This window comes from Nuphar pumila, chromosome 2 (assembly GCF_984573655.1).
Source record: "Nuphar pumila chromosome 2, dmNupPumi1.hap1.1, whole genome shotgun sequence".
Classification (NCBI taxonomy): domain Eukaryota; kingdom Viridiplantae; phylum Streptophyta; class Magnoliopsida; order Nymphaeales; family Nymphaeaceae; genus Nuphar; species Nuphar pumila.
In genome coordinates, this window is record NC_143250.1 from 110,930,592 (window position 1) to 110,957,189 (window position 26,598).

The following is a 26,598-nucleotide window of genomic DNA, read 5'->3' on the forward strand; positions in this document are numbered from 1 at the left end:
AAACAACATCCAAAGTCGAGGACACCATGAAAAACAGCATCCATTGGCGTCACTTTCTTGGTATACCAAAACAAACTCACAGCTGTGACTAACACACCACTCCCGAGTAAAGTGACGGACTCTCCCTAAAACCTATGTCACACGGACTCGGCTCCAAGGTCGCCGCACCCGCGTCGACACGGGTGCGGACACGGGTGCGGCTCGGACTCGGTCAACCCGACCCTGGGTGCGGTCAACGCACCCAGGGTCATTTTGGTCCATTTTTTGGAATTTTTTTTTTTTTGAATTTTTTTTTTAAAATTTTCTGAGCTACAACTGTAAAGAAAAAAACCCATCACAACTAAAAAACCTGTACACTTTCAAGTTTTAAGTACAGAATGGGCACAACTCAAGTTTTTGTGGTTTTTTCCTGTATGAAGAAAGTGAATTATTACAGTGTATGAAGAAAGTGCCCAAAAGTGAATTATTCCTGTATGAAGAAAGTGTACAGAATGCCTTCACAACTCATCACCTGTCCCCTAATGGGCACAACTTTGACCGAGTCTTATATATATATATATATTTTATTTTTTTTTAATATATATATAGCCGAGTCCCCGTGTCCAAAATTTTTGAAATTGCGCCGCACCCGTGTCGCACCCGCACCCGCACCCGCACCCATGTGACATAGCCTAAAACCGTGGCCAGGAGAAGAACCTCAATATCGGGTTCAGGGGCAACAAAACGCACACGGAGTTTTTGTATCCTCACGGTTTCCCCTAAACCGCAATATCCAAGATTCCCACCCTAAAGCAGGGACATCAAGGAGAAAGTGAATTACACTGTTCTTTACTTTCTTTTATCTGGTTATTAATTCATTTCTTTTACATTTGCAAATTTACATGCAGAAAGAATAACATAAGCTTGCACATCAGCATGCTAAGCTTTTCACGGGTCCACAGCCCGTGACCACATAGAACAGTGCGGTAAAACAATAATATCAAATTTGATCTGTTGCAATGCATCAAAGTAACTAAAACAGAGAACAACTGGTTCTCGAGGCTCACCCAGCCTCCTGATGACCATTTGATTATCAATGCATTGACATGCAAAAATCATGAATAACAGGTCATTATGAATTCTTTTCTATGCTTTCATTCCATACACATGCTCATATCCCATGTATGATTTTATTTAGCCTATGCATTTATGTCAATGCATGCTTTAACATACTTGTTCTTGTCACATTCATACTTTGATGAAATTACACATCTTAATCAGCATATGAACCTTCAAGTGGCGGTGCACGTGTCAATACATCAAGTTAGTGTACAATATGCATAAGATGTAGCTTTGCAGCAAATGCTTTGATTTTAGCTTAATGTGTGAAATGCAGAAAAACAAAACATATCATGCTCTTACACACATAGGCCTGAATATCAGGTAAGCATAAATATGAAAATTTCAAGAAGAACCGAACCTTACACAAGCTAATTTAACTCAGCCTATAATATTTAGTTTAAGCCGTGGAAAACAACCTGTACGACAACAACAAAAAACATTTACATGTTTAGCTAAATTATGATAACATCCATAACGTTTGTGTCATACAGATTACATGGGTGTATGCCTAACAATCTTTGCACGTCCATATGCCTCTTAATCACCTTGTAAATAGGTATGACAGGATGCATGACATTAATCAATTATGCTACCAAGAAATTTAACAATCATGAAGCAAATGACCACTTACACATGAGTATATATATATATAAAAAATATAATATAACCATGCAAAGCTGGACTAACACATGTATAATGTAGTCTTATTTGGGAAGCAATGACCCAGCCAATGCACTTGGATGAGGCTCCACAACCACCAGGCTCGGCCTGTCAGGCCAGCCAAATTCGGCTGGGCTGACAGCCAGCCCACCTTAACAAAACCTTTCATATATATATATATATATATATATATATATATATATATATATATATTGTTACAGATGGGGACTGCCAACACTTTGGCAAGTGCTGCCAGACCTCACAGGGACTGGATATTGCCCAGCCGACCCAATTTGATTTGTTTTAAATCTAGTTGTCAAATACAGTAACCTAAGTTTTGTAAATGAGAACTCAGATAAATATGTATTTCAAGTTCTAGTTCTAATAAAATAAAATCTCAGGTTCAGCGAGTATCAAAACTATAGATGTAATACGCCTCCAAGCTTAGCCTGTATGCACTATAAGTATTACTCATATAAGAGAACTAGTTCAACCCTGAAAACGAAATGGGGGCAACAAACATAGTAAAATAAAAGAAACCTAATGCTAACAGGTAAGTAGAGTTGAAACTCTCCTCTGAACACTACAAACCAAATGTGAATATGGGTTTGGGCAGATTCTGGATTCAATTCTGAAACGCAACAAGTAAAAAGAAGCATAAACAACCAAAAACAGAGTGGAAACATGTAGGATCCAAAAACCTATTTACATGTTAACAATTAAAATTTGCTTTTATAATTGATATCTGATCACAGAAGGGTACCATTCAGCATGTCTGCAATTTATCTTAGTTTTCATTAACCTCATAACACAAAAGAATATGTACTTTCAGAAATTAGTCCATAAAATTTCCAGACTTCGGTATATAGCAAGCGTTAAGCCTATTCCAATACTTATTAAGACTACAGAGGTTTCACAGCAACATCGATCGACTATTAAACATTCAAAGCTTTATCTAGATGGAATTTACCAGAAGACATAATACCTACGCCAATTAATAAACAGAGGCTTATTCAAAAGGACCGTGTATGGGTATATCTCCCTTCAAAAGGACTCAGAGGCATAGTTCAACAACCCAAAACTCCATAAATCAGTGGACTGAAATCCCTAAAATTGTCGATTTGGGGTCGCCGGCACATCAAACCCCCAAATCTGCCTCTCCCTAATGAGTACCCTAAAAATATTCCATGGAAAGCAAATCTACACCCTATTTCTCACTCGAAATCAAGAGGAAGAGCCCGTACCTTTTGAAGAGTTTTCCGGCGATCGGAGGCTGGAGGCACGTATGCACGGTCGACTGGGGCTGCTCCTTGCTGCTGCCGTGACGGGGAGCTCGTTGGAAGTCGGCAATGGTGGATGTGGGCTGCCACAGCTCGCCGACGACCTCCTCTCACCCAACTCGACAGAGAGAGATAGAGGGAGAGAGAGATCGAGGGAGAGAGATATGAGGGAAGGGAGAAACGAGGGAGACGAGGGAAGAGGGTGAGACCCCCCTCTTCCACCTCCCATTTATCGCCGAACCCCCCCCCCCCCCCCCCCCCCCCCCTTCTTGCCGAGATGGGTGGGGTTTCAGTTACGCCTGTGTAACCCCCCCCTCTTTCCTGATTTTTGCTAGGGTTTTATCGGGCAACACTTATCGGGTTGCCCCTTGCCTTTTAAAAAAACTTACAGGGGCGCGGCTCGGGTCCAGACCCGAGACCCGTAACCCGACCTCAAGCTAAATGGATCCACAAGTTGGATCCGAATGGATCCAACTGTGGACCCTCGGATAAATAAGAAAAATTTTAAAAATTTATTTATTTCTTATTATTATTCTTATTATTATTAGTTTTATTTAAAATTAACCCTATTCATACCATGTAACCCCCATCAATATGGATCCGCAAGTCGGATCCATGTGGGTCCAACTGTGGATCCTCGAGTTTGCTATATATATATACATATGTATTTATGTATATTTCTCTTTTATTACTAATATTAATATGATTTTAGTATAACGCAAATATTTAGGCATAATTATCCCTTTATGGGCCCCGGATCCGTGACTTGGATCCCGGGCCCAAATCACATTGTTATGACATATATATCATAATATATTTAAATAAAAACCTAAAAATTAAGGTTATTACAAATTGTTCAAGTTTATGTGGACGATATCATCTTTGGATCTACTAACAACACTCTTTGTGAAGAATTTTCTAAGTCCATGCAGAAGAAATTCGAAATGAGTATGATGGGAGAACTCAACTACTTTCTTGGACTACACATTAAGCAAACCAAGGATGGAGTTTTCATCAATCAATCCAAGTATGCTCATGAACTTCTAAATAGGTTCAACATGAACTCAACAGCTTCAAAAACCACTCTTATGAGCACAACCACTGTTTTGGACAAAGATAAAGATGGTAAGTCTGTTGATACAAAGGTATATCGAGGTATGATAGGATCACTTCTGTATTTAACTGCTAGCCGTCCAGATATTATGTTCAGTGTTTGGTTGTGTGCTAGATTTCAGTATAATCCAAAAGAATCACATCTTAAAGCTGTAAAAAGAAACATGAGATATTTAAAAGACACAGTTGATCTTGGATTATTCTACATTTGATCTAATCTCATACAGCGATGCTGACTTTGCTGGATGTAAATCTGACAGAAAAAGCACAAGTGGAACATGTCATATGCTAGGGCACTCACTAGTTTCATGGTTCAGTAAGAAACAAAACTGTGTATCCTTATCTACTACTGAAGCTGAATACATTGCTGCTAGCCTAGCTTGTACACAAGTTATTTGGATGAAACAAACTTTGAAAGATTTTGGTTTAAATTTTGAAAATATAACTATTTTCTGTGATAATACTAGTGCTATAAACCTATCTAAAAATCCTATTTTACACTCACGAACTAAGCATATTCAAATAAGACACCACTTCTTAAGAGAACAAGTCTTAAACAACATAATTAAACTCGAATTCATACCCACTAATCAACAGTTAGCAGACATCTTTACTAAACCATTAAAACATGAAGACTTTACACGAATTCGAAGAGATTTAAGAATATGCAAACTAAGTGACTTATAATTAATCTCACCTACTAAGACTAAAACATCTTATGAGTTCTATTAAAATTTTATTTTATTCGGTTTCATTCTTATCGATTTCTTATATACACTTTACTTTTCAAAGTCAAACTATGCTTCTATATTCACGTATACTCTAAAAATTCATAAAAACACATTCATCATGACACATTCTTTATGTCTTTTAACTTGTCATCTTTCAAGTACACATCTTTAATGACTCATTGTCCTATTTCCTTTCACTCATATCCATAAGAACTAATTATATTAAGTAAAAGCTATCATGACATTGTTCACATCACTCATCTCATAACACCTTTTATTATTTTTGTCTTGTAGTGAAAACCTCTCTTACGATAAGCTAGCCTATCTTCAAACATGATATTTTATTCCTCACTTATTCTATTTTTCATATTCATGCAATATACTCTCTTTCATGAACTTTCCTCAAAAAATACACTTCACCAAAATCTTCATACCTTTTATAAAAATTCGAGTGATTATCCTTCCTATTTGTTTTACCACCTTTTAAGTTGTTATATTTCACGTAATTTTTTTTTACTATATCATCTATTATATCATTGCTTAAGAACAATCAACTATCGTCCTTTCACTTTTCTTCCCTCTCTCTCTCTCTATCTCATACGAAGTGACTCACCATCCGTGACCATGACCTCCTTATATATTTTATATCTCTCTCTTCAATTGAAATTCTTTAAAACCATGTCCTTTAGAAAAACTTCATTTCACGTCTAACTCCACTTTATGTCATACATCTCATGTCTAACATCAAGTGATTATTGTCCTTTATAACTATTCACACTCCTTCCACGCATACCAAAAATATAGTCTTCTTAAATAAGCAATTATTGCATCTCCTCATATATTCCTGTTTGTCCTATTCCAAACTATTTCTTCACGAATTTGGAATGTTTTCACATAAAATATATTTTTGAAAAGTTGTTTGTTTTATTAGGCCATTATTCACTCTATAACTTTTCTTACATGATCTTCACGAAATCTTTAAAATCCTTGAAACATTCACTCTCTTGAGACACTCCATACTCAATACATGATATATCTCAAACTTCGACAAACTCTCCCATAGTAAACCTTTCTCTACATAGAAAAATTGTTTAAAAACTATGTCCTTCTTAACATACAATACACTATCATACAAAAACTGATTTGATTTGTCATTCACAAGCCTCTTAGTTTCCAACTCACGTATTTCCTCTTTTAGCTAAAATCTAAAAATCCTTCACCTCCAATGTCATTCATTTCTTATCACCATTACTCTTCTCCTTCTATTTAATAGATTGATTCATCTCTCATACCCCACGAATATCTCTATTCTCTTACAAACTCCTACTCCTTCCAAGCTCTTCTCTCTTGCTCGTTTTTTTTCTAAGCTCTTGCAATGGCTTTCTCTTGCACATCCGACTTACTCCAAGCTTCGGAGTTGAGATTTCCGGATCTCATTCACACTTATCACTCCATAAAATCTTTGACAATCCTACCAGGCAGCTTGGTTCACCTTGAAGCCTTTCCAGCGTTTGACTTACAAACTTCTCTTTCTGAACTTATTCATGTTCTAGCCTCTCCAAAACAAATGCCCATCTATCCTCACCTTATCAAAGTTTTCTACACCAACCTTTCTATCGACCATGATCACTCTTCTATCACTTCCATGGTACATGGAAAAATTTTCTCCTTTGACATATCTCAGTTAGGCAACATTTTGAATATTTCTTCTTACGGTATTGAGCTTCCCAACATTGTTCCTCTCGACCACTCTGTGTTTCAGAAAATCCTCCTCTCCACTCGCTCCACTCACTTTCCATAGCATGAGAGCAATCTCAAACCTCATGCTCTATTATTGTCCAAAATTCTTTACTCCAATATTGTCCCCAAGCCGCCTTCTAGGGGATTTATTGCAAATGAAGTCTCCCTTCTTCTTTATGCCATCTTCTCTGCCTTTCCCATCAACTGGTCCAGTGTCATCTTCCACAACATGATCAACTTTCGTTCCTTTAAGTCTCTTCCCTTCGGATATTTCATCACACTCATTCTTGAATTCTTCCAGATTCCTCTTGCAACAGATGTCGTCTACTACTCAAACAATCTATTTGATGACTCCTCTCTCCATGAAGAAGAGTCCTCTCACCTAAACTCTGACGACGAAGGCCCTCAAGAAGCAGATCAAGCAGCAACTTCTGACCTTGACATCTTCTCAGCTCTTGTCAATGTCCAGAACACCCACGATCTCCTTCTGAAGAATCAAGCTTCACTACAACTCGGCCAAGATGCATTACTCCGAAAGTTTCACCCTTCCTCCGGATCAAAATAAACTTTTTTTTGGATTGTAATAACTTTACATTATTTTGGTTTGTAATAACTTTACTTTTTTGGTCTGTAATAACTCTGCTTACTCTGATCCCTTCCTTTTTGTCCATGACAAAGGGGGAGAAAAACCTGTCTCCATTATTGGAGAAAAATACTCTCTTTGACATTTTTCAATATTTTTATGATATTATTATTTCTATGCATAATGTCTTTTTGACAGGGAGAGCATATTTTGTCATCATAAAAAAGGGGTAGAATGTTGAGAAACTCTATTTTGATGTCACATAATATGATACACTGTCGTATTTGATTTTATATAATATGATAATATGTCTTTTTGAAAAATGTTATATTATGACTTGATATGTTTTGCCATATATCTAACGAGTATTTGATGCAAGGATATCTCACTAAAAAAGGATGGAGACCTCCTGTTCAAGTACAACTATGGTGCAATCATACTCTTTGAAGAAAAAGCTTGTTGAGCCATGCATTTCTAAAGACCATCTAAAGAGATCGGCTACCTCAAGTTGAAGATTTTTTTTCTTCTTTAGAGTCATATGTAACAGAACCTTCAGAAGCATGCATATTGCATATTACATACTCATTCATAAAAGCTATTTCACAAAAGTATACGATAGTTTCAAAAAAACACCTTTTTTGAAAACCAATAATTGTACCTTCTTACAAACCTTTATGGAAAAGGTATTTTGACATGATATATTAGCTCATGATTTCAAAAAGCAATAATTGTACCTTCTATCATGTATAAGACAACTTAAAAAGAAATGATTTCAAATATGTAGGAAAAAGACAAAACATGGAAATCGGCTACACAAAGAAATACATATATAATATATGTTGAAAAGACTTTAGTTACTTTTTTACAAACCCATAGAATGTCGACTTGCTTGAAGTCATCATTCTCTTTGTATAAACATTAAATACAAATATAATATGTTTTGAAAAGACTCTAGTTACCTTTTTACAAACCCATAGAATGTCGACTTACTTGAAGTCATTATTCTCTTTGTATAGCATTAAATACCTCCTGTAAGAAATCTTTGTTAATATCCTTCTCAAGAATGTTGACTTGCTTAAAGTCTTCATTCTCTCTGTAGACTTTGAAAAACACAACATAAAGAAAACTCTTGATATGACTATGTACAAATAAATATCTCAAAGTATTTATTGTACTTACACTCATTTAAAGTAAAGAAGTACTTATGTACCTCAAATCATTAATTAGAATAAAGACAAAACTATATGATAGCCTACAATCCAACGTTCAATGTACTATTGTAAGAAATAGACTTTTTTACATAAAATATATAATACCTAAAATATTACAAGGACTATTGTACCCCATATTTTACTTTTATGGAAAGAAGACTTTTTCAAACATCTACGAATTTGGTTTTTGAAATGACATGACATTTCACATCTCAAAAAGACTACGATTTCAAAAAGGTAACGACTACTTTTTTAAAGCTATAAAAACACACTCAAATGAACTATTCAAACCACGAATGGAATAGACAAGTGAGCTTACAACGAGAAAAATTCCTAGTCAATATTTGAAAGAGAGCCTAGAAAAAGAAAGAGAAAAGAAAAGGAAAAGAAAGAGAAAAAGTCAAGAATAGCTCTTTGACAAAGAGTATCTTCTGAGTGAAAAGAACAGAACATTCTCAGAATCCTTCATTCGTGCATTCATATCTTTCTGAAGGTTCTATAGGGAGTATTGTAACTTTCTGTTATTCACTGTTTTCCTTCTTTGTTGAAAGAAGTGGACCTCTGAGAAAGAGGGTGTTGCCCTTCTCTGTTGAGAGAATAAGACCTCTGTGAAAGAGGGTGTTGCCCTTCTCTGTTGAGAGAAGAAGACCTCTGTGAAAGAGGGTGTTGTCCTTCTCTGTTGAGAGAAAAAGACCTCTGTGGAAGAGGGTGTGCCCCTTCTCTGTTGAGAGAAGAAGACCTCTGAGGAAGAAGGTGTTGTACTATTTATCCGGTGACTCAGATGTTATAGTGGAAAGCTCAAGTGGTTTGCTTGGGGACTGGATGTAGGTCAGGGTTTTGACCGAACCAGTATAAATCCTGTGTTAATTGTGTTGTGCCTTATTGCCTTATTTTTTATTTTATCGATCTGAATCGTATTTCACTATTCACCCCCCTCTAGTGGAATTTCATGTTCTTCAATTTATCTGGCCCCTTGCTTGTCTCTGACCGTTTACCTTTATTTTGAGGATTGAACCAACAATTTGCTTTGATATGTCCCCTTTTATTGCATAGAAAACAAGTCGGTATTGGTCTTTTCCTTTGCCCACTGGGATGAATATTAGGTGTAGGTAATATTCCACGACTTCCTTGTCCATTTCTTTCTTGACTCCCTCTATCTCGAAAATCATATCTACCACGTCCTCGCCCATATGCAACTCGTGTGGCAAGAACAGTGTGTGCTCCTCCTTGAGAATGAGTATCTTCAGAAAATTCCTTTAGGGTCATCTCATACTACAAAAGTTTGGCACGAAGATCTTCAAAAGCAGGTAACTCTGGCAAACACAATAAGGAAGTAACCATCATATGATAATCCGATCCCAGCCCACTCAAAGTCTGTTGCACCATATCTTTGTCACTAACTGCACATCCCACGATGGCCAGCTGATCTGTGATGGTCTTTATTTTGTTCAAGTACTCCATGATGGTCATGGAGTCCTTTCTTAACATTTGAAATTCTTTCTTCAAAAATAATATTTTGGCCTGAGAAACTTGAGAATATGTCTGAACCAATCGATGCCATAATTGCATTGCAGAGCAGTCATCTGGAATTGCCACAAGCACTTCCTGTGATAATGTAGAAGTGATGTAGGCAACCAGCGCCTGATCTCGCTTCATCCAGGATACATATTCTGGATTTCTGACATAGGTAATAGAAGGATCTCCCTCACCATTCTTTGCTTCTTGTGATACGAACTCTGGAGGAACAGGAACAGAGCCATCCAGATGTCCAGAAAGGTCCTGACTTCTTATGAATGGAATGATTTGTCGCTTCCAAGTTAGAAAATTGGAATTGTTGAGTTTCTCAGACACGAGTTGACTAAGAAAGTTTGAGGAAAGACCAGAATGAGAGTGAGGAAATGAGTCCATATTCTATCGAAACAAAAAATATAAGAAGAGATAAGAATTAAGAAAATGACTTTACGACAAGGATCCAATTGCAGTTGAGATCTAATGAAAATCAGAACAGAAACTTAATATCAGAAATTCTGCTGCAAGCCTTTTTGAATGATAAAACTGAGGTGGAAAACCAAAACTATTTACCAAGAAACTGTTCTGAATTAGAGTTTGATCAAAGAGACACATTACTTTAAAATTAACGTGTGTAATTTCAGAATATGAGGGAATATGGATTTATAACTCTGGGATAGAAACAGACAGTGTGAAACAAAGAAGAACATAGAGAAAGATCAACTAATGTAATATTAGTTAATCAGGACAGCAAGATCTGAATCTGATATGCAGTCAACTTGTAAAAGAAAAAATATTTAACGTGACCCTATTCACGCAAAGATCAAATGATGTGAATCTGATCTTGAGTGAGTATTCGTGCTGTTAACATATAAGATCACGTGCAGTGACAAGTCAAAAGGGAGACAAAAATATGCCGGATGATTCAAAGGCAAATATGATGAAGTGAAATATGTAGGATAAAGTGATACAGAAATATGTAGAGAAAGAAACAGGTAGGCTAATGAAAGAAGGTTGTTCAGCAAACAATGAAAACAGAAATATCAGAGAAACAAGTAGGAGAGATGATTCAAAGGCAAGTGAGTGAGAAGAGACTTTACCGGATGAAGGAATAAGATCCTTAAGCTTGGATCTGTAGCTCTGATACCATGATAGAAATCATGGTTCCCTGTTTCATACACAAGAGCAGTCGAATGGGAGAGAGAGAGAAGAGAAAGCTGCAGGATTTTCCCCAAAATGAATCCTCGACTGTGGTATTAGGCTTCACGTTAAATACATGTTGTTACAATTACTAGGGTACGAAAATACCCATCATACAAAAAATGTAAATTACAAAATGCCATTAGTGACTTTAATGAACATGTGATAATTAGAGTGCTAGTTGGATGAACTCAGATTGGGTTTGGATAAGATCCAAACCCAATCGTGTGTACACACTCCTTTTTATTTGATTGGTGGAAACCTTCTCCCATCAAGTAAGAGGTTAATTTTGAAAACCAATTTCTAGAGGATTGCTTCAGCCCATATATAGATTTGGTGAGGCGGCATACTAGGTTCTCCCCTTGTCAAGAAAAATCTGGTGGCAAATCCATATAAACTTTCTCATTTAAGTCACCATGTAGAAAGGCGTTGTTGACGTCGACTTGATATATATGCTAGTTCTTGGTGGTGGCAAGGGCAAGTAAACACCGAACGATGGCTACTTTAATGACAGGAGCGAAGGTTTCATTATAGTTAAGACCTTCGATTTGGGTGTACCCCTTTGCCACAAGGGGGGCCTTGTACCGTTCAATGCTGCCATCAGATTTATGTTTGACCTTGTATACTCATCTGCAATCAATGGGCTGCTTTCCTGCTGGGAGAGACACCAATGAACAAGTGTGGTTATCTTCTAATGCCTTGATCGCAGCCCGTATAACATCTTTCCAATGAGGTTGTTTTATGGCTTAAGCATATGTTTTGGGTTCTAGATTATGAGTGATAGCTGCAAGGAAAACACCGTATGGGCTAGAAAAGGACTCATAACTAAGGAAGGTGGAAAGGGGATGACGTGTTTTAAGGCTTTATCTCATTTGCATCAGATTGGAGGATGGGACTTGCGGCATAACATAAATACTCCTTGAGATGAGGTGGTTGGGACCGGATCCTGGCATATATGTGAAGACCAAGGTCATTTGGGTCGAAAATAGATGCCTCCTGGACGTCAGACAATGAAGTGTCGGGTAATTCTTGGGTTGGCACGAGTGGGGGGATCGAGTTGTCACAAGTGTCATGAACAGGTAGGGGAAGTGCCAACTCCGGCTCATTATTGGGAGTTTTATATGTGAAGGGAAAATCATTTTCATAGAATTGAACATCACGGCTTGTGAAAACTTCATGAGTTTCTAAATCATAAACTTTATACCCAAATTGTCCATATGGATAACCAATAAAAATGCATTTTCTAGCTTTTTTGTCAAATTTATGCTCATATCTGATATTATGAGCATAACATAGGCAACCGAAAACTCTTAAATGCATATAATTAGGTGGCTTATTGTGTAAAACTTCATATGGAATTTTTCCCGATAAAGGCTTAGAGGGAAGTCTATTTATTAAGCAACGGTTAAAACACATTCCTCCAAAATTTTAGAGGCAAGTTTCCTTGAAATCTGAGGGCACGAGCGACATTTAACAGATCATGGTGTTTGCGTTTCACTACCCCATTTTGTTGGGGTGTGGCCACGCAGCTATGTTGTCGTACGATGCCCTTTTGATCCAAGTAATTGGTGATTTCTTTAGAAAAGAATTTCAGGCCATTGTCAGACCGTATCTTAAAAATTTTAGCCTCAAATTGATTATATACCATATTTATGAAAGTTTTTAGCAAGCCACAAGTCTCAGATTTATGACGCATGAGAAAAACCCAAGTGCAACGAGTATAATCATCTACGATGGTAAGAAAAAAATGAACTTATGTTAATGAGGAAGTTTGATAACTTTTCCATATGTCACAATGAATGATTTGAAAAGGAGCCGAAGTGGAGATATTACTATTTGAAAATGGCAAGCATGTCTGTTTGGCCATATGACAAATGTCACAATTTTCATTGATAAGGGAAGCATGAATCATGAAACATTTTATTAAAATATCAAGTCTTGAATTTGATATATGACCAAGACGGTGATGCCACAAATGAGAAGACAAATTGGTGGTTAAAGCGAATCTATCAAACTTGCCATTCATCTCAAGGATGTAAAGTCCGTTATGCAACTTACCCACTCCAATCATCCACATCGAGTGAGGGTCCTGCAAAACACAAGAGTCATGCTTAAATAAGACGTGACATTTCATATCTTGAAGCAACTTGTGGATGGAAATGAGATTGTAATGAAAGGAAGGGACACAAAGAACATTCTTGAGCATGATGTTGGGGGTAAGGTACACATCTCCAATGTGGGAAACACATGCTGAAGATCCGTTGGGAAGATTGATGGGAGGGCTATTCGATATTGTTTTTGAAAAAGATAAGAATGACAACGAACGAGTGATATGTTCGGTCACTCCTGTATCCAGAATCCAAATGTTCTTAAAAAAAGGATAAGTAGATGCAATAAGGGTATTATCTGCGAGATTTGCTTGTGGTGTCATGTTTCCTTGTTGTATAACAACAAGTAACTTACAATATTGGTCTTGTGTGAATTGAGGGATGGCTTGGTTAGCATTTTGCTCAGAATAAGTTGCTGCATTGGCATGCGTCCAAGCATCATTCTTGGCATTAGAGGACCCTTCATTTTGGTGAGGTGGGAACCCATGAAGATGAAAGCATCATGCCTTTGTGTGTCCCATTTTTCCGCAGTGTTCACACTTGGGGTGTGGTCGTCTGTTTCTCATTTTTGTATCATCTCTAAAATGACTGAGCAATGACTGCAACAATGGGTTCGGATGGTTGTGCTGTTCTTAGATCTCGTTGCCTCTCTTTTTGGATGAGTAATGCATATGCCCGAGTAACGCTTGGCAGTGGGTCTATTAGCAGCATTTGGTTTCGAATGGAGTTGTAGCTTTCATTGAGGCCCATTAGCAGTTGGATAAGATGTTCACGATCTCGAATCTCTTAGATGGCTTTCAAGGCCCCACATGAACACGTTGGTAAGTTGAACTAGAGTTCTAGTTCATCCTACATTCCTTTCAACTTGGTAAAATAAACAACAATAGAGCTATGATTTTGTTTCAAATTGATGATGTCATATTGGATTTGATATATTCAAAGTGCATTGGGCTGGGAAAATCTTTCTCGAAGTTCCTTTCACACCTCGGCTGCGCAGTTGGAATAAATGACCGTGGATGCTAGATCTCTGTGAAGAGAGTTTAGGATCCAGGATAAGACCATGTCGTTGCATCGAGTCTATGCAACAATGGTATGGGCTGTGGCGTTTGGTTTGGGTAGTGTCCCATCGACAAATGCCATCTTATTCTTTGCGCTCAACGCCATACACATGGCTCTTTCTCACATGGTAAAATTGTCACCAGTGAGATGCTGAGAAACTAATGACATCCCAGGATTATCCGAATGATGGATATAGTAAGGATTTGATTCTTCCAGTGAAAAAACGGTTGTTTGTGAAGTCTGAGATTGAGACATTGTTCTGAGTATGACCTACAGGGATGCGAGGATGCAACGATGGATAATAAGCACAGATGTGCTTCACTAGCGATAGCTAGTTCCGATCAGCACTCAGACAGATTGCATAAACGCGATTCTGCAGTGACACAATGCAGAGGAAACACAAACCTGCAGAGAGTGTAGAAGTTGAAAATGGGTGGGCTGCAACAGATCAATGACAATAACCAGTCGTGGTTCCCTGCGGGTGGCGGTAGACGGTGCTGCAGTACTCAGTCTGAGCCGAGGGCTGAACAAGTCGATAGGGGTGATGTCTAGCGAACAGAATGTTCAGAAGGTTAGATCAAACATGCAATTATGATATGTGAGAGATTGTGCTTTGATACCATGTGAGAATAGTAACAGAGGAATGGGATCAAGAGACGGTGAAAATCCTTATCTGTATTTTCTTATTAATCACACGTTGATTACATGTTTAAATAGAGGAAACAACGTGTACAGTTTTCTTCAGAATAGCAAAAGATAAGAATAGAAAAGTATCAAATGTACACACAATATACCAAATGTACATACAACTCACAAAGGTAAATGACGTTAAGGAGATCCGTGAATGGTGGGAACTTCCGGATTTGGTGAGTGCCATATATGCTAAGAGACAGTGTGGGTGTTTTCCCTCCTATCAATAATTTGTCCTCTATCCTATTGATAATTTGACCCCACAATGAAATTACAAATCACCCTGAAATTTGTATCAAAGGTATTTCTCGCCCTGAAATTACAAATCACCCTGAAAGACCTTTGATGCAAATGATCTGTATAAGATCTACCAGAGAAACACCAACTTTAGCAGATAAAATATGCAAGTTTATCAGCATTTAGTTATTCCAAATTACATTGGTACCCTATTAATTGTAGTGTACACTAAAGCCCACTTAAAAATTTTCAGTGGTCAGCATATTCTCAACAAAATTAGAGTACAAGAATGATACAAAGGTTCATTACCCTTACAAAAGTAGAAGATAGGTATGAACTAGACATCCATTAACACCTTTTCATTCATGTGTTGATGTCAATGAGAGTTTGTGAGAGAAGAAGTGGAAAAACTTATTGGTTATTGATGCTCTCCTGAAACTTCGTCTGCTCACCAAACCAATTTTTCTAGCAACATCATACTAGTATAGACATTATAGAGTAGGAGTGAGAAGCAAAATGGGTGAGAATATCAGATAATGCTTTTCAAGCATGACAATGTTAGATGTAGAAAAAGCTACTAGCTTAGAGTTTTATTCATAAAAAGATGGGGATTGGGGGGGATTGGGGCGGAGAGGGAGGAGAAGTTGATTTTGCTTCTTGCAATTTTGGGTACAAAGGAAATCCATAGGAGTGTATAATTTTGAAATTAGTGATAACATTACAGGAAAGATTCCAACATAATAGGAAACAAACAAGAGGAAGTTGAAGATGGAGACAAATCTCTGTTATTATAATGCAAACATCTAGGTACTGCATGTGAAGACAATAAGGGATGCATGCAAGATGCCTTGAGAGTTGTATCATGTCCTGAAACGGGGTGTTTGTGTGCAGCGGAAGAAGACTCCCCTCAAGGTTTTTTGCGGAGTCTTCTTCTGTTGAAACAAAATTGCCCCCCTCCCCCACCAAACGGGAAAGCTTTCCGCGGAAAAGGGGGGGGGGGTCACGTTGAAAACAACCCTCTCTTTCTGAGGGGAAAGAGAGGTTAGTGTTTGTGTAGCCACAGTGGGGCCTGCAGAAATGCTTTGTGCTTTGTGTGTTTCCGCGGAAACCCCCTGCTTCCATGTCACCCAAACATGCCTGAAATGAATATTAAACAGGTAGTCTTTAGATTTAAAAAAATGTGAAGTAAAGAACACTTCTAGACCACCATCTCCACTTGCTCATCTCTTGGGGATGGTCTCAGTTCTCCTTATCTGAATACCTACTACTAATAATTCACCCAAAATCACACATTGATTGAGTGATTTTGGCTTCCATGAGAACAAACTTGTAACATGGAATTGAGTTGTCAACTTCTTTATATTGATTGACTAAACCATTTTCCTAGCTACTGGACAATGCTCCTTTGGCCACCTTAAGCAAGCCCAAGTACTTGTCTGCATATTTACCTAACTTAGGTTGTAAGCCTGAATGACCTATAGATTGTTTATTGGAGTGTTTGACAATCAATGTGAAGGAGGTGTGATGCAACAGAGGTCGGTAAACTTGTCACACTTGGGTGCTGTCGTCAGGTGCACTCTCACAAGGCACGTCCAACAGGCAGAGGTAAATAATGACGGAACAGAAAATCAGATGAAGGCGCTCTGCCAATCAGTCTACGTTGATTCACTTATTAAAAGGAAATACAATGAAGAAAAAAAAATTGAGAAAAGGAAGTAACGGCTGCAGCAGGAAAAAAATGTTGACAGAAAGAAGAAAAAAACAACTCCCAAAAGAATAATCCCTCCTCCCCCTACGTAACCCTAAGGCCGGGTATTTTTAGGCTGCACCATGGATCTGGATCTCGGGTCTAGTACTGGACCCGAGAAGAAATAGACGCCCACTGACTGATGTGTTGGGTCGACGCTGGCTTGCATGTTTCAGACCTTCGTTCGCCTGGAATAGGTACGCAAAGGGACGTCCTTGAGTTGTGGTGCCGTGCTCGAAGTCGGATCCATCACCTGGGTCCGATCGTCTATCCCATTGGTGTCGGGAGTCCGTGCCACTCCTGGGTAGTTCGGTAGAGGTCCGGCCTGTTTTTGCTCTGCATCATTCTCCCCTAGTTGGGAAGAAGTCGCCTCTGACGACTTATTGTCACCACAATATGCATATAGATCAGACACATTGAAGATAGGGGAAATGCGCCAAGCTTCGGGCAAATCAAGGAAGTAGGCATTCAGATCCAATCGCCGAAGGATCTTGAAAGGGTCATGTTTCTTGGGGCTCAACTTACCATAAGTACCAACTGGGAAACGCTCAGGACGTAGGTAGGCCCATACTAACTGACCTACTTGAAATTGGACATCACGACGACCTTGGTCCACAAAAGCTTTGTAAGCTTCATAGTTTTCAACGAGTTTGGCTCGCATCTGCCGGTGAATATCACACATATACTCTACAACATCAAAAGCATCTGGGGCTGGGTCTTGGAGGCTAGTCACGGGTGCTAGATCTACTACATGTGTCGGTGAACGCCCATAGACCACTTGAAAAGGGGATTTGCCTGTGGACCGGTTGATGGAATTATTGTAGGCAAACTTGGCTTGTGGCAAGACTAGGTCCCACGTTTTGACATTCTCTCCCACGAGGCTCCTCAGTAGGTTTCCTAAGGTGTGGTTCACAACCTCTGGCTATCTGTTTGCGGGTGGTATGCACCACTGAACTGGAGCTTGATCTTCAATAAGGCCCACAATGATTTTCGAAAATGACTCAAGAATCACGTGTCACGATCTGATATGATTGAGTGAGGCAACCCATGGAAACGTGCCACGTCCTTGAAGTAGTACGAGGCTACTAGAGAGGCGTCAGTGGTTCCCTTACATGAGACACCATTTTGAAAAACTGGTCAACCACAACTAATATCGAGTCAGATCATCGGGAGGTCTTGAGAAGGCCCATGATGAAGTCCATAGAGACGTGCTCACACGGGCGCTCAGGGATGGGTAACGATGTGTAGAGACCACTATTTTGACGACGACCCTTGGAAACTTGACATACTCAACAACATTGGACAAACTTGACAATATCTTTACGCATTTTGGGCCAAAAGTAGCGTTCATCTAACAACGCAAACGTCTTATCATCTCCAAAATGCCCAGCTAGTCCCCCTTCATGTAACTCAGAGATCAACTGTAGCCTAAGAAGAATGCCGACACACATAACTTTATACCTCGAAAGAGGTAACCATGATGTATAGTGAACCGTGGGTCTGCCGTGCTGGTGGAGGAGAGACATCCTTCCCAAACTTGCTGAAAATCAGGGTCCGTCTGGTACAACTCCTTGCATTGCTCAAACCCAATCACTTGCACGGACATAGTCATTAAAAGACTATTCTACCTGTTGAGTGCATCAGCTACCTTGTTGAGAGTACCCGATTGATGACGAATCGTAAAAGTGTATTCTTGCAACGTGCCTCACACTCAATTTCTTTTGACTGTTTAAGTATTTTAAGGCCTCATGATCCGTGTACAAGACGAACTCTTTGTAAATAAGATAGTGCCTCCAGTAATAAAGGGCTTGTACGACGACATAAAATTCAACATCATAAGTAGAGTACTGGCGTTTTGCCTAAGTCAGCTTTTCACTAAAGAAGGCAATAGGCCTGCGGTTCTGACTCAGGACGACGCCAATGCCCACTTTAGAGGCGTCGCATTCAACTTCAAAAAACCGAGCTAAAATCAGGAAGTGCTAGAACGGGGGCACTAGTCATTTTCTCTTTGATGATCGTGAAAGCTTTGCCCACCGTCGAGGTCCAATGTAAGCTAGCACCCTTTAGACATTCCGTGATAGGGGCCATGAGGGTGCTAAAATTCTTAACAAAACGACGATAGAAGGTGGCCAACCCATGGAAACTACGGATCTCCCCTATAGTCCGCAGGGTAGGCCATTCTACAATCGCTCGAACTTTGGCGGGATCGGCCTTCACTCCATCAGACGACTCTATAAAACCCAGGAACACTACGCTTGACGTCACAAACTCACACTTTTTGGCATTCGCATAGAGTTTCTCTTTCCTCAAAATTCCTAGGACTTGACGCAAATGATCAGACAAAGAGGAACTGTAAACCAAGATATCGTTAAAATAATCAATGACAAATCGTCCGATACAAGGACGCAACACTTGGGTCATCATGTTCATGAAAGTACTTGGAGCATTCGACAACCCAAAGGGCATGACTAACCACTCGTACAATCCATCACGTGTCTTGAAGGCCGTTTTTCACTCATCCCCTTCCCGGATACGGATTTGGTGGTACCCACTTTTTAAATCGATTTTCGAAAAAATGGAGGCACAAGCCAGCATATCAAACATGTCATCCAACCTGGGAGTGGGGAAACGATATTTGACGGTGATGCGGTTGATTGCCCTACTATCAACACACATGCGCATGGACCCATCTTTCTTAGGAGTGAGTAGGGCTGATACTGTGCAAGGGCTAACACTCTTACGAATGAACCCCTTTTGCAGTATTTCTTGGACTTGTCTCAACAACTCAACATGCTCTGACGGGTTCATGCGATACACAGGTAGGTTTGGTAGACTCGACCCGAGAACAAAATCGATGGCATGCTGCACCACCCTCATCGAAGGTAGGCCATCGGGAAGGTCGTCTGGCATGACATCACAGAACTCATCGACAAGGGCGCGATTTCGCGAGAATGGGCAGTGACGTACTCATAATCGGTTTGTCCCCCAGGGCATAGCAATAACCGTCCTCCCTGCAGTGACTCAAGAAAGTCCGATAGGATAGGCCCGCGAGCTGGGGAACTCATTCGAGCTTATCTACAGTGGAAAAACCGTTCTCCTTGATAGGAAGTAGGATTACTTTATGCCCTTGGAAAACAAATGAGTATGTGTTCCAATGGCCATCGTGAATAGTCTTACGATCAAACTGCCAGGGACGTCCTAAAAGAATATGACATGCACTCATTGGGGCCACATCACACCACACTTCATCGTGGTAATGCTCTCCCATTTAGAATCTGACTAGACATTGTTGGGTGATGAGAACTTCATTTTCCCTTTTGAACCACGCCATCTTGTACGGTTGAGCTAGTTTTTCCGTTTTCAAATTGAGGGTGGACACGACGTTTTCAGAAACCATGTTTTCACAAGCTCCAGTGTCAATGATGACATCACACACATGGTCCTCACAATTGTACCTAGTTCTAAAGATATTATTTTGCAACCATTTTACGGGGGCCGACTCTCGGGGTGAGGTTAGGACATGACAAGTGGATAGTAAATTCTCAATGTTACCATCGAACTCTACGACTTCCCCTTCATCTTCCCCCTCAACAGGTGACTCACTCACTCTCGTTGGCTGACTCTGTTTTGGCCACGGGTTCGGTGAAGTGGGCGTTCTTGGTCACGGTGGGACACTTCGAGGCCACGTGTCCTAACTCTTGACATCTAAAGCAACAGATGGTAGACTGAATAGGCTTGGACTTGGATCCAGTATGGTAGGCTGGTCCGAACTGGTCAGGTTTATTGGGATCTGCTCTTGGGGTGAACCTTGAGTCTTCCTTCCTTGAGGAGCTCGCTCCCTTGGTTGGGAAACTCGACTTAGGTTGACTGGATTGATCACTCCGGGAAACCCTCTACTCCTGCCTCCTTTTCAGCTTTTCCTCCACATTCATGGCGTAACTGCTGACCTGATCTAATGACTCTACTATGACACAACTAAAGTCGTCAGAAATAACATGACGAAGACTAGAGATATACCTCGTGACCTGTTGTTGGGCGGTCTCCTCAATATGCGCTCGCAGGGATAGGCGGTGGAACTCGGCAGTGTACTCCGCCACGGTACGGGTGCCTTGACGCAGGGTCAGGTACTCCTTGTAAGCCCTCTCAACGTGGTCCGATGGTACAAACTTGGCTTGCATCAACCTCTGCATCTCCTCCCACGTCTGCACATGCTCTTTCCCCTGCCTCTCCTTTGATCGTTGTAGTTCAACCCACCATGTCTGTGCTAGGCCCCTCAATCGAGTGAACGCTAGAGAGACACGATGTGGCTCGACCACTGAGTGATAATCAAATAAGAACTGCACGATGTATGCCCAATCGAAGAACTGCTCTGCGTCAAATCGTCATGCAAACTCCGGAAGGTCCAGCTTCACCCCGTAGGTAGTGGGGTGCTCTGGCATCCTCTGCTGACGATGTTCCACTATTCCTGCAGGGTATTCATTCCAGAACGTCTCATCGTCGAGCATGGTGGCATCATCATCTTCACGGTCCTGATCAGCTGGTAGCTGGTGTTGACAGACTCCATTGCCATGTGGTCGACTCTCAGGTTGGCCCCTACGGAATCTATATAGGTGCTGCTGGAGCCTGTCGCAGTCTGGCCGAACTTGGGTTGGAGCCAGTTGCTGCCGTCGTTGAGGCACCGGTAGAGAAGGAGGCCCTGTGAACGGGGGAAGGACTGGTCGGATAACCGGTTCAGGGTTGGTAGGAGTGGGGTAGGATGGGTTTGGATTAGGAGTTGGGCTGTGGTAGAAGTATTGGGTCGGGTTTGGGATAGGGTTATGGGCCAGGAATGGGGTTGTGGTGTGGGTTAGATTCAGGTTTTGGTATGGGTACTGGGTATGGTGTGGGAAGTAATGGGACGTTTCACCCGATTGGATCTGGATCGGGTCTAAACTTAGACTATTCGTTGGACCCAGAATTGGATAGGTGGGATCATGGATCGAGTTGTGAGGAATAAAGGTCTGGCTGGAACTCGATCCTTGATCCATAACATGATGGGTCTGGTTTTGACACGGCTCAAAATAGAACGGGAGCTCCGTCCGGGTCCGATGCAAGACTGGGTCGGTATTGGATCGTGCATTAAGGTAAAAAATATTGGGTTGTGCCAGATTCGGGATAAACCGTGAACTGGTCCCAACTGGGTAGGCTCGGTGATGAGGTTCAAGGCTCGAAGCCGCTCCCTGGGACCCAAAGGGCAGTCCTCGAGACCCGGGTTTGGGCCCTGCTACAACTTGCTCCGGGCCAGACCTTGTCGGGTTCAGACCAGTCCATATGGGGCCACCTCCTTCGGCTCGCTGACAGGCTACGATCGAGCCTCCACGAGTGGGTTCCGGGGGGGGGGGGGGTGGAAAATCAGCCCCATCTCCCGCCACCGGAGCAGTGCCTGCAGCTCGACCCAACGTCGGGTTTGGGTCTCGCAGGCCATTTCTGGCCTGCAGAACCTTTACTGCGGCTTGAGGCCAAGACTGCACACTCGAGCCAACGATGGGAGACCCCTCGACAACCTCCTATTCTGGAGGGTAAGCGCCACAAGCCTGATTTATCGTGGCTATCGGGACAGAGTTCAGAAATGGTACCGTCTGTTGGAGGGTTGCGCGACCGGCATCCCTGTGCAGGCTCGCCCCAAGGCAATCCGGTTGCACAACAAGTAGGTGGGAGTTTGGTTGGCCTGGCTCGATCGCCATTGCACCCATGAGACCAGCGACGTCATCGCCCAATCTAGCACTCTTTTTCAGCATGGTCCTTGCGTGTGCCTCCACCGACGATTCGAGGGCCACGATCCGGGCTTCCATTCCGTCCAACCGTTTTGACATCCCCGCCATATCCCTGCTTACGCGCAACATATTCTCTTGGATCTTCGTCATCATATCAATCATGCGCATCATGGGATCCTCGTTGATTGTCTTCGATCCCTCTCGTTCTTTTCCGCTCGCAGGATCGTCCCTTGCTTCCTGCGTCATGTCGCCGACCAAGGAGAAGGGTCTGGGCTTTGATACCACTTTGATGCAGCGGAGGTCGGTAAACTTGTCACACTTGGGTGCTGTCGTCAGGTGCACTCTCACAGGGCACATCCAACAGGCAAAGGTAAATAATGACGGAACAGAAAATCAGATGAAGGCGCTCTGCCAATCAGTCTACGTTGATTCACTTATTAAAAGGAAATGCAATGAAGAAAAAAAAATTGAGAAAAGGAAGTAACGGCTGCAGCAGGAAACAAATGTTGACAGAAAGAAAAAAAAACAACTCCCAAAAGAATAATCCCTCCTCCCCCTACGTAACCCTAAGGCCAGGTATTTGTAGGCTGCACCATGGATCTGGATCTCGGGTCTAGTACTGGACCCGAGAAGAAATAGATGCCCACTAACTGATGTGATGGGTCGCCACTGGCTTGCATGTTTCAGACCTTCGCTCGCCTGGAATAGGTACGCAGAGGGACGTCTTGAGTTGTGGTGCCGTGCTCGAGGTCGGATCCATCACCTGGGTCCGATCGTCTATCCCATTGGTGTCGGGAGCCCGTGCCGCTCCTGGGTAGTTCGGTAGAGGTCTGGTCTGTTCCTGCTCTGCATCAAGGTGCCATCCAAAATGTGATGGAGACTGCTCCATGACATTCCTAAAGCACCATTTCAGTCAGCCAATCAGAGGGGAACACAATTAGATTACGGTAGACTAGTGATTAACTTTCTATTTGATTTTCAAATTCTCAAACTCATGGTTAAATAATTTCCTTAGCTGCTAGATAATTCTCTTAAAGCACCGTCTCCATTTGCTGACCTCCTAAGTGTGTTAGTTATCTACATAGTGGCCTAATACCAGTGGAGTCTTGAATCTCTGGCTGTCACTTCTTGGACTTCCTGGGTTCCTAGTGGAGATTGAGTGCCTCTAAAAGAAGGTCCTGAAGCATGTCCAGATACAATATAAAAGAAACCTCATCAACATATCAGAGGAAAAAAGTTATATGAAAAAGTAATCACCAGTCCAATTTCAAGTGTTTAGATACCTCACAATTTGATTTGTTTCCTAAAAAACCATAGAAATTTTCCACCTGAAAATGATTTGATGTGGTTATTATGTTTTGATGCAAGAGATTTATATCCATCACAGTATATAGATCACATATCCCTGTGTTATTTGGATGATGCCCATTAACAGATAACATCCTTAACAACCACTCAGATGTTTGTCTATTAGGTACTGATTCCACACTCCAAGGGCCCTAGATCATGAGTCCCCAACGAAGATGTTCTCTACATTTGATAAATTGCAGAACCTGTAACATGGATGTGCATATACACTCGCTCTAGTACACATGTAAAAATTTAAGAGGTGCCCATCCCAGGGACCACACACATACACAGCATCTTTTAATTGTTGGTTTCAGTGTTGATTGCAGTAGCTCCTTCCAGAATGAATCAAGTTCTTCCGCTCATGCAGCACAATAAACCAGAGTTACCGGAAGCTTCTTAGATAGGTGGGAAGCCCGCTTCCTGGAAGCTCTCTTCGGAAGCGCGATACTCCTAGCTTCCGAAACTTGATGAGAATCTCGATTCTCCCACACTTCTCCTATGCTTTCCATATGCTTCATTTGTTCCTTTTATATGTTTTTTCACTCTACTTTTCATGTTTTTTATGTGTTTTCTCTCACACTTCACACTTCCATGTGCTTTCTCTAAATTGGTAGTCATCTTTTTTAGATTTTGTTAAAAATTTAATTCTTACACTAAAAAATCATGAAATTTAAGAATAGTCACTTTTAGTTTAGTTTTTATTTGCATTCCATTTTGATTCCCATTAAAAAATTATATTGCTTTTTTTTTTTATTTCTCTTTCCGCTTCCTATACATTTTAAAATGCATCGCTTCTCGTTTCCGCTTCCCGTATCATTTCCGGCTTCCGCTTCCTAGTCTGGCAACCTTGCAATAAACCTTCTGGAAATGTACTGAGTATCATTATTTAGGAACTATTTGGAATTGACATTGGCAAAATAGGTTTATGCTCTTTCTAATAGGATTTGTTTTTATGCTGATTGGTTCTTCTATTTTGTGATTCTTTAAATGTTGCCTGATTGCCATACCTTGTTGCTCACTGTTCAGGAGCAACAGCAGAAGCAGCTTGAGCTTATCCTTGCTATTGAAAAGGCTGGTAGATTAAAAGAAAGCAGGCGAGAGTCTGTTACACGGAAAAATACTGTGGACATGCCCAACTCCATTCAGGATAGCATGGTGATTGAAGAAATTGAGAGCCAGTAATATTTAAAGTGGGACTATCATCCACTTTAATGCAGGATTAGATTTTGGAGCTTATAAATGGGTGTGAATTTTATCAAAAATATAGTGAATCAGTGACCTGCGATGGCTGCCTATGCACTTAGTTACAAGCTGAGCAATTATAAATTTTTGATAATCAAATATCTTTTTTGGATGCTTACAGAGATCGCATTTTGTGAACATGACTCTTGATCATGGTCTGAAGGCACAGACTAAGGAAGATATGGATTTAGTCAGGCCCTAATTTGGATTCAGGTTTAGTAGTCAAACATCCAATGAAGTCATTTTTGCACTAATATTGATTCAGGGTTAACTCGGATTTGGGTTATCTTGGTAAAACACACAGCCAGGTAAAATTTGAGTCCTTACTAGAAACATTGCTGGATAAAAGGTGAAGTTTAAACAGGCCAAACGACCAATTTAAGCAAGGTAATGCTCACTGTAAATATCTTCTTCATGGTGATTGGTGAATCAATGTATTGTGGCGCTTGTGCAGGATAGCAGGAGGATCAAGCAATTCTTTCACCAGGAACATGTTTGTAGCTCACTTTAAGCATGCACAACCTGGGTGAATGATTTTGCATTAAGGCTAGGCTTTTTTCGCTGCACATGTGAAAAAGCTTGTTGGTTCTCAAATCCCCCTGACCAACATAAAATCCTCTACAATTTCCATCTTTTTGGTCAATTCTTGATATTCCTCTTTCCTAAAAGCTTTCTCAATGGATGTTTTATTGGATTTTTGGTATTTTTTCAAAATTTTGGCTGCACAGATGTGATCATGCTTGTTTTTATAAGAATAAGTTTTGAAGCATTTGATTTTGATGTATGGGTAGGTTTTTATAAGTTTTAAAATCGTGTAATTTTTATAAATTTTTGTAGCCCCAAATACCATTTTTCTATCCAAAATCCATGATCCAAGTGCCGATTTATAGTAAATCAATCATGATGAATACATCCGTTCATTTGAAAAAAACACCCAAAAAATTTCATTGGAGAGGTTTGGGAGGGTTTTCTTTGGAGAGGGTTTTATTGCCCTGTATGAATATGAGAATTAATGTGTGAACCACAATTTTCATGGATTTTTTATTTTTTTCTCTTGAATCCATAAGGATGTGATTTACATGCTTTGTTTTATAAGAACCTCCTCTTGAATCATCCGATTTTGATGCATAAACAAGATTTTTCAAGGCTTTAAAAATCAACGACTCATAATCATCATAAATATTCAAGCATTCAAAAATTATATTTTTCATTGAAAATACACGATCCAACAATCGATTCCTAGCAAATTCACCATGCCAAGCACATCTACATAGTTGGATTTAC

At 40.5% G+C, this 26,598-nt stretch overlaps 1 long non-coding RNA gene across 1 annotated transcript in view; it reads left to right on the forward strand.

The window, feature by feature from the left end:
* The window catches only part of LOC149846732 (uncharacterized), a 36,971-nt gene extending 11,781 nt beyond the window's left edge, over nucleotides 1-25,190 (forward strand). The window contains exon 2 of the long non-coding RNA XR_016430552.1: nucleotides 25,099-25,190. This is a non-coding gene — a long non-coding RNA (uncharacterized LOC149846732). The remainder of the gene's footprint in view (nucleotides 1-25,098) is intronic.
* Nucleotides 25,191-26,598: the final 1,408 nt, after the last annotated feature.